Raw genomic sequence first — 11014 nt, forward strand, 5'->3', positions numbered from 1 at the left:
GCTCGATCTCGTCGGATCTCGGCCGCTACACAGGTTGGTCCTGGTTAGTACTTGGTTGGGAGACCGCCGGGGAATACCAGGTACGGTGTGCTTAGGGGCTGGTTCTCCATTATTTTTCGCTCCTCTCTCACGCATGGCGAAGAGGGGCCTGTGGGGGTGGTTTTTTGACCTCCTCTGGTGACCCTGTGCTTCCCGTACCGCCAGGCCCGGTCCGAAGTGATGTTTGCGACCCGTAGGCCTGGGTTAACCCTTTTTGGAAACTGAAACACTTGTACTGCGGTATAGCCGGTGTATACCCGCAGGTGTGTTTTGGAGTTTTTTCTTGAGGGGTTATAGGAACAACCACCGCATTGGGTAACACCGAGGTGGTTGATTCCCTGGTGTGTTGGAGCAGTGTCAACTCCCGGGTTCACCGTTTGAGGGTGCCCCTGCACGTTCATGACGTCTGCCAATCGTGTCAGCCTTCTCTGCCTCGACCCCTCTGGGTGGGGGTTGTTAAATGGAGGCTTGGTCATGCAACACCGCCAGCTTACGCTCCTTCCGCCGGGGCGGCTGTGTTCAGCTGTCCCCTCTGGCGCCTGTCTCGTCCGCAGTCTCCAGGCTAGGGTTAACAGCCTGTTGCCTGGTTTTTCCCCGGTGCGCTGCCTGCTTCCGTTGGTTAACCTTTTTTGTGTGCTTACGGCCATGCTGACTGCCTGTTCTGCAGGGTCAGTGTGCCAGGCGGTGTACTATTGGGGGGACGGGGCCCGCTCGGCTTACGGCCATACCGACCTGAACACGCCCGATCTCGTCCGATCTCGGAAGCTAAGCAGGTTCTGGCCTGGTTAGTACTTGGATGGGATTCCGCCTGGGAATACCAGGTGCAGTAACTGAGGGGCCTTTGTCCGAATACGCTGGCGATGTGGGGGGCGGGGCACTACGTGCCCACCTGGTGGGGTCTTGATGCTGGCATCATGGACTTCTCCGGGCCCCCATTCTAGGGAGTCCAGTCCTTTTGGTGGGTCTGGGTCTTCCTTCGTGCTCCGCTGCTACGGCCTTGCCACGGGGTTGGGTTTGCCCTTGACCCCGTGATTCTGGGGGCAGTAACGAGGTTGTTCCTCCGTTCGTTCCCGGGTGGCATGCGGGTTGTGCGTGTGTGTAGTCGTGGGGTCAAGCCACGGTCTGCTCACCCTGTGCGTTGAGTTGCTTGAGTGCCTCTTCGCACGGTCGGGTCCGTCGCCCTCCTGTGACGTCCCTAATAGGGGGGCTACCCGCCATTAGGGGGGGTCGGGGGGGCTCGGCCCTCCCTGTTCTGATGGTTGTGGGGGGGCTGTCAGCGGGGTGTATTTGTCAGCCAGTGGCTCCGCTTGGCCTCCCTTGTGCAGTGTGATGCCAAGCTAAGCCACTAACGATACAGAACGATAGGTTATGACTATAACCAAGTTCTGTTAGTTAGGGGCGATGCTTGGCATCAGACGGCCGCTGCAGCCCTTGTCCTCACCTTGTGGTGAAAGCTTGGGAAGGAGGAGAGCAGGTGACCACACACCTGCTTATGAAGGTAAGCTGATGAGGGGTGTGGTCAGACTAATACTGGTATTAGAGGTACATTTGTGGTTTATTCAGTACGCGTGCACGTACGCGAGATAGTGCAGTGTGATGCCAAGCATCGCCCCTAACTAACAGAACTTGGTTATAGTCATAACCTATCGGTTTAACACTATCTCACTACAGGTTTATCACTATCTCACTACAGGTTTATCACTATCTCACTACAGGTTTATCACTATCTCACTACAGGTTTATCACTATCTCACTACAGGTTTAACACTATCTCACTACAGGTTTAACACTATCTCACTACAGGTGTATCACTATCTCACTACAGGTTTAACACTATCTCTCTACAGGTTTTACACTATCTCTCTACAGGTTTAACACTATCTCTCTACAGGTTAAACACTATATCACTGCAGGTTTAACACTATCTCACTACAGGTTTGTCACTATCTCACTACAGGTTTAACACTATCTCACTACAGGTTTATCACTATCTCACTACAGGTTTAACACTATCTCTCTACATGTTTATCACTATCTCACTACAGGTTTAACACTATCTCACTACAGGTTTAACACTATCTCTACAGGTTTAACACTATCTCACTACAGGTTTATCACTATCTCACTACAGGTTTAACACTATCTCACTACAGGTTTAACACTATCTCACTACAGGTTTAACACTATCTCACTACAGGTTTAACACTATCTCTCTACATGTTTGTCACTATCTCTCTACATGTTTAACACTATCTCTCTACAGGTTTAACACTATCTCTCTACAGGTTTAACACTATCTCTCTACAGGTTTGACACTATCTCACTACAGGTTTAACACTATCTCTCTACAGGTTTGTCACTATCTCACTACAGGTTTATCACTATCTCACTACACGTTTAACACTATTTCACTACAGGTTTAACACTATCTCACTACAGGTTTAACACTATCTCACTACAGGTTTAACACTATCTCTCTACAGGTTTGTCACTATCTCACTACAGGTTTAACACTATCTCACTACAGGTTTAACACTATCTCTCTACAGGTTTAACACTATCTCACTACAGGTTTAACACTATCTCACTACAGGTTTAACACTATCTCTCTACAGGTTTAACACTATCTCACTACAGGTTTAACACTATCTCACTACAGGTTTAACACTATCTCACTACAGGTTTAACATTATCTCACTACAGGTTTAACACTATCTCTCTACAGGTTTAACACTATCTCACTACACGTTTAACACTATCTCTACAGGTTTGTCACTATCTCACTACAGGTTTAACACTATCTCTCTACAGGTTTATCACTATCTCACTACGGGTTTGTCACTATCTCACTACAGGTTTAACACTATCTCACTACAGGTTTAATACTATCTCACTACAGGTTTAACACTATCTCACTACAGGTTTAATACTATCTCACTACAGGTTTATCACTATCTCACTACAGGTTTGTCACTATCTCACTACAGGTTTAACACTATCTCACTACAGGTTTAATACTATCTCACTACAGGTTTAACACTATCTCACTACAGGTTTAACACTATCTCTCTACAGGTTTGTCACTATCTCACTACATGTTTAACACTATCTCACTACAGGTTTAACACTATCTAACTACAGGTTTAACACTATCTCACTACACGTTTAACACTATCTCTCTACAGGTTTGTCACTATCTCACTACAGGTTTAACACTATCTCTCTACAGGTTTATCACTATCTCACTACAGGTTTGTCACTATCTCACTACAGGTTTAACACTATCTCACTACAGGTTTAATACTATCTCACTACAGGTTTAACACTATCTCACTACAGGTTTGTCACTATCTCACTACAGGTTTAACACTATCTCACTACAGGTTTAATACTATCTCACTACAGGTTTAACACTATCTCACTACAGGTTTAACACTATCTCTCTACAGGTTTATCACTATCTCACTACAGGTTTGTCACTATCTCACTACAGGTTTAACACTATCTCACTACAGGTTTAATACTATCTCACTACAGGTTTAACACTATCTCACTACAGGTTTAACACTATCTCTCTACAGGTTTGTCACTATCTCACTACATGTTTAACACTATCTCACTACAGGTTTAACACTATCTCTCTACACGTTTAACACTATCTCACTACATGTTTAACACTATCTCTCTACAGGTTTAACACTATCTCACTACAGGTTTAACTCTATCACTACAGGTTTAACACTATCTCACTACAGGTTTAACACTATCTCTCTACAGGTTTAACACTATCTCACTACAGGTTTAACACTATCTCACTACAGTTTTAACACTATCTCACTACAGGTTTATCACTATCTCACTACAGGTTTAACACTATCACTACAGGTTTAACACTATCTCACTACAGGTTTAACACTAGCTCTCTACAGGATTAGCACTATCTCACTACAGGTTTAAAACTATCTCACTACAGGTTTAACACTATCTCACTACAGGTTTATCACTATCTCTCTACATGTTTAACACTATCTCACTACAGGTTTAACACTATCTCACTACAGGTTTATCACTATCTCACTACAGGTTTAACAATATCTCTCTACAGGTTTAACACTATCTCTCTACAGGTTTGACACTATCTCACTACAGGTTTAACACTATCTCACTACAGGTTTAACACTATCTCTCTACAGGTTTAACTCTATCTCACTACATGTTTATCACTATCTCACTACAGGTTTAACACTATCTCACTACAGGTTTAACACTATCTCACTACAGGTTTAACACTATCACTACAGGTTTATCACTATCTCTCTACAGGTTTATAACTATCTCACTACAGGTTTAACACTATATCACTACAGGTTTAACACTATCTCTCTACATGTTTAACACTATCTCACTACAGGTTTAACACTATATCACTACATGTTTAACACTATCTCACTACATGTCTAATACTATCTCACTACATGTTTAACACTATCTCACTACAGGTTTAACACTATCTCACTACAGGTTTAACACTATCTCACTACAGGTTTAACACTATCTCTCTACACGTTTAACACTATCTCACTACATGTTTAACACTATCTCACTACAGGTTTAACACTATCTCACTACATGTTTAACACTATCTCACTACACGTTTAACACTATCTCACTACAGGTTTGTCACTATCTCTCTACATGTTTAACACTATCTCACTACATGTTTAACACTATCTCACTACATGTTTAACACTATCTCACTACAGGTTTAACACTATCTCTCTACATGTTTGTCACTATCTCACTACAGGTTTATCACTATCTCACTACAGGTTTAACACTATCTCACTACAGGTTTATCACTAGCTCACTACAGGTTTAACACTATCTCACTACAGGTTTATCACTATCTCACTACAGGTTTAACACTATCTCACTACAGGTTTAACACTATCTCACTACAGGTTTATCACTATCTCACTACAGGTTTAACACTATCTCTCTACAGGTTTGTCACTATCTCACTACAGGTTTATCACTATCTCACTACAGGTTTAACACTATCTCTCTACAGGTTTGTCACTATCTCACTACAGGTTTATCACTATCTCACTACAGGTTTATCACTATCTCACTACAGGTTTAACACTATCTCACTACAGGTTTATCACTATCTCACTACAGGTTTAACACTATCTCACTACAGGTTTAACGCTATCTCACTACAGGTTTATCACTATCTCACTACAGGTTTATCACTATCTCTCTACAGGTTTGTCACTATCTCACTACATGTTTAACACTATCTCACTACAGGTTTATCACTATCTCACTACAGGTTTAACACTATCTCACTACAGGTTTAACACTATCTCACTACAGGTTTATCACTATCTCACTACAGGTTTATCACTATCTCTCTACAGGTTTGTCACTATCTCACTACAGGTTTAACACTATCTCACTACAGGTTTATCACTATCTCACTACAGGTTTATCACTATCTCACTACAGGTTTATCACTATCTCACTGCAGGTTTATCACTATCTCACTACAGGTTTAACACTATCTCACTACAGGTTTAACACTATCTCACTACAGGTGTATCACTATCTCACTACAGGTTTAACACTATCTCTCTACAGGTTTTACACTATCTCTCTACAGGTTTAACACTATCTCTCTACAGGTTAAACACTATATCACTGCAGGTTTAACACTATCTCACTACAGGTTTGTCACTATCTCACTACAGGTTTAACACTATCTCACTACAGGTTTATCACTATCTCACTACAGGTTTAACACTATCTCTCTACATGTTTATCACTATCTCACTACAGGTTTAACACTATCTCACTACAGGTTTAACACTATCTCACTACAGGTTTATCACTATCTCACTACAGGTTTAACACTATCTCACTACAGGTTTAACACTATCTCACTACAGGTTTAACACTATCTCACTACAGGTTTAACACTATCTCTCTACATGTTTGTCACTATCTCACTACAGGTTTAACACTATCTCACTACAGGTTTATCACTAGCTCACTACAGGTTTAACACTATCTCACTACAGGTTTATCACTATCTCACTACAGGTTTAACACTATCTCACTACAGGTTTAACACTATCTCACTACAGGTTTATCACTATCTCACTACAGGTTTAACACTATCTCTCTACAGGTTTGTCACTATCTCACTACAGGTTTATCACTATCTCACTACAGGTTTAACACTATCTCTCTACAGGTTTGTCACTATCTCACTACAGGTTTATCACTATCTCACTACAGGTTTATCACTATCTCACTACAGGTTTAACAATATCTCACTACAGGTTTATCACTATCTCACTACAGGTTTAACACTATCTCACTACAGGTTTAACGCTATCTCACTACAGGTTTATCACTATCTCACTACAGGTTTATCACTATCTCTCTACAGGTTTGTCACTATCTCACTACATGTTTAACACTATCTCACTACAGGTTTATCACTATCTCACTACAGGTTTAACACTATCTCACTACAGGTTTAACACTATCTCACTACAGGTTTATCACTATCTCACTACAGGTTTATCACTATCTCTCTACAGGTTTGTCACTATCTCACTACAGGTTTAACACTATCTCACTACAGGTTTATCACTATCTCACTACAGGTTTATCACTATCTCACTACAGGTTTATCACTATCTCACTGCAGGTTTATCACTATCTCACTACAGGTTTAACACTATCTCACTACAGGTTTAACACTATCTCACTACAGGTGTATCACTATCTCACTACAGGTTTAACACTATCTCTCTACAGGTTTTACACTATCTCTCTACAGGTTTAACACTATCTCTCTACAGGTTAAACACTATATCACTGCAGGTTTAACACTATCTCACTACAGGTTTGTCACTATCTCACTACAGGTTTAACACTATCTCACTACAGGTTTATCACTATCTCACTACAGGTTTAACACTATCTCTCTACATGTTTATCACTATCTCACTACAGGTTTAACACTATCTCACTACAGGTTTAACACTATCTCACTACAGGTTTATCACTATCTCACTACAGGTTTAACACTATCTCACTACAGGTTTAACACTATCTCACTACAGGTTTAACACTATCTCACTACAGGTTTAACACTATCTCTCTACATGTTTGTCACTATCTCACTACAGGTTTAACACTATCTCACTACAGGTTTAACACTATCTCACTACAGGTTTAACACTATCTCACTACAGGTTTAACACTATCTCTCTACATGTTTGTCACTATCTCTCTACAGGTTTAACACTATCTCTCTACAGGTTTAACACTATCTCTCTACAGGTTTAACACTATCTCTCTACAGGTTTGACACTATCTCACTACAGGTTTAACACTATCTCTCTACAGGTTTGTCACTATCTCACTACAGGTTTATCACTATCTCACTACACGTTTAACACTATTTCACTACAGGTTTAACACTATCTCACTACAGGTTTAACACTATCTCACTACAGGTTTAACACTATCTCTCTATAGGTTTGTCACTATCTCACTACAGGTTTAACACTATCTCACTACAGGTTTAACACTATCTCTCTACAGGTTTAACACTATCTCACTACAGGTTTAACACTATCTCACTACAGGTTTAACACTATCTCTCTACATGTTTAACACTATCTCACTACAGGTTTAACACTATCTCACTACAGGTTTAACACTATCTCACTACAGGTTTAACACTATCTCACTACAGGTTTAACACTATCTCTCTACAGGTTTAACACTATCTCACTACATGTTTAACACTATCTCACTACAGGTTTAACACTATCTCACTACAGGTTTAACACTATCTCACTACAGGTTTAACACTATCTCTCTACATGTTTAACACTATCTCACTACATGTTTAACACTATCTCACTACAGGTTTAACACTATCTCACTACATGTTTAACACTATCTCACTACACGTTTAACACTATCTCACTACAGGTTTGTCACTATCTCTCTACATGTTTAACACTATCTCACTACATGTTTAACACTATCTCACTACATGTTTAACACTATCTCACTACAGGTTTAACACTATCTCTCTACATGTTTGTCACTATCTCACTACAGGTTTATCACTATCTCACTACAGGTTTAACACTATCTCACTACAGGTTTATCACTAGCTCACTACAGGTTTAACACTATCTCACTACAGGTTTATCACTATCTCACTACAGGTTTAACACTATCTCACTACAGGTTTAACACTATCTCACTACAGGTTTATCACTATCTCACTACAGGTTTAACACTATCTCTCTACAGGTTTGTCACTATCTCACTACAGGTTTATCACTATCTCACTACAGGTTTAACACTATCTCTCTACAGGTTTGTCACTATCTCACTACAGGTTTAACACTATCTCACTACAGGTTTATCACTATCTCACTACAGGTTTAACACTATCTCACTACAGGTTTATCACTATCTCACTACAGGTTTAACACTATCTCACTACAGGTTTAACGCTATCTCACTACAGGTTTATCACTATCTCACTACAGGTTTATCACTATCTCTCTACAGGTTTGTCACTATCTCACTACATGTTTAACACTATCTCACTACAGGTTTATCACTATCTCACTACAGGTTTAACACTATCTCACTACAGGTTTAACACTATCTCACTACAGGTTTATCACTATCTCACTACAGGTTTATCACTATCTCTCTACAGGTTTGTCACTATCTCACTACAGGTTTAACACTATCTCACTACAGGTTTATCACTATCTCACTACAGGTTTATCACTATCTCACTACAGGTTTATCACTATCTCACTGCAGGTTTATCACTATCTCACTACAGGTGTATCACTATCTCACTACAGGTTTAACACTATCTCTCTACAGGTTTTACACTATCTCTCTACAGGTTTAACACTATCTCTCTACAGGTTAAACACTATATCACTGCAGGTTTAACACTATCTCACTACAGGTTTGTCACTATCTCACTACAGGTTTAACACTATCTCACTACAGGTTTATCACTATCTCACTACAGGTTTAACACTATCTCTCTACATGTTTATCACTATCTCACTACAGGTTTAACAATATCTCACTACAGGTTTAACACTATCTCACTACAGGTTTATCACTATCTCACTACAGGTTTAACACTATCTCACTACAGGTTTAACACTATCTCACTACAGGTTTAACACTATCTCACTACAGGTTTAACACTATCTCTCTACATGTTTGTCACTATCTCACTACAGGTTTAACACTATCTCACTACAGGTTTAACACTATCTCACTACAGGTTTAACACTATCTCACTACAGGTTTAACACTATCTCTCTACATGTTTGTCACTATCTCTCTACAGGTTTAACACTATCTCTCTACAGGTTTAACACTATCTCTCTACAGGTTTAACACTATCTCTCTACAGGTTTGACACTATCTCACTACAGGTTTAACACTATCTCTCTACAGGTTTGTCACTATCTCACTACAGGTTTATCACTATCTCACTGCACGTTTAACACTATTTCACTACAGGTTTAACACTATCTCACTACAGGTTTAACACTATCTCACTACAGGTTTAACACTATCTCTCTACAGGTTTGTCACTATCTCACTACAGGTTTAACACTATCTCACTACAGGTTTAACACTATCTCTCTACAGGTTTAACACTATCTCACTACAGGTTTAACACTATCTCACTACAGGTTTAACACTATCTCTCTACAGGTTTAACACTATCTCACTACAGGTTTAACACTATCTCACTACAGGTTTAACACTATCTCACTACAGGTTTAACACTATCTCACTACAGGTTTAACACTATCTCTCTACAGGTTTAACACTATCTCACTACATGTTTAACACTATCTCACTACAGGTTTAACACTATCTCACTACAGGTTTAACACTATCTCACTACAGGTTTAACACTATCTCTCTACACGTTTAACACTATCTCACTACATGTTTAACACTATCTCACTACAGGTTTAACACTATCTCACTACATGTTTAACACTATCTCACTACACGTTTAACACTATCTCACTACAGGTTTGTCACTATCTCTCTACATGTTTAACACTATCTCACTACATGTTTAACACTATCTCACTACATGTTTAACACTATCTCACTACAGGTTTAACACTATCTCTCTACATGTTTGTCACTATCTCACTACAGGTTTATCACTATCTCACTACAGGTTTAACACTATCTCACTACAGGTTTAACACCATCTCACTACAGGTTTATCACTATCTCACTACAGGTTTAACACTATCTCTCTACAGGTTTGTCACTATCTCACTACAGGTTTATCACTATCTCACTACAGGTTTAACACTATCTCTCTACAGGTTTGTCACTATCTCACTACAGGTTTATCACTATCTCACTACAGGTTTATCACTATCTCACTACATGTTTAACACTATCTCACTACATGTTTAATACTATCTCACTACATGTTTAACACTATCTCACTACAGGTTTAACACTATCTCACTACAGGTTTAACACTATCTCACTACAGGTTTAACACTATCTCTCTACACGTTTAACACTATCTCACTACATGTTTAACACTATCTCACTACAGGTTTAACACTATCTCACTACATGTTTAACACTATCTCACTACACGTTTAACACTATCTCACTACTTCTGTTTTTAACAGAAAGACTCAGAAGAAGCTTCTATCCCCAGGCCATCAGGCTGCTAAACGAACAATGAATGAACACTACACAACAACAACCACCAAACGCACATAGCACACACATCCACACGCACACACTCACTTTAAACAAACACACTGTAGCACCCACTCCTCACACTTATAGCACACACCCACTTTAAACAAACACACTGTAGCACCCACTCCCCACACTTTAT

The sequence above is a fragment of the Notolepis coatsorum genome, assembly GCF_963971535.1.
Source record: "Notolepis coatsorum genome assembly, chromosome: 5".
In the NCBI taxonomy this organism is placed as follows: Eukaryota; Metazoa; Chordata; class Actinopteri; order Aulopiformes; family Paralepididae; genus Notolepis; species Notolepis coatsorum.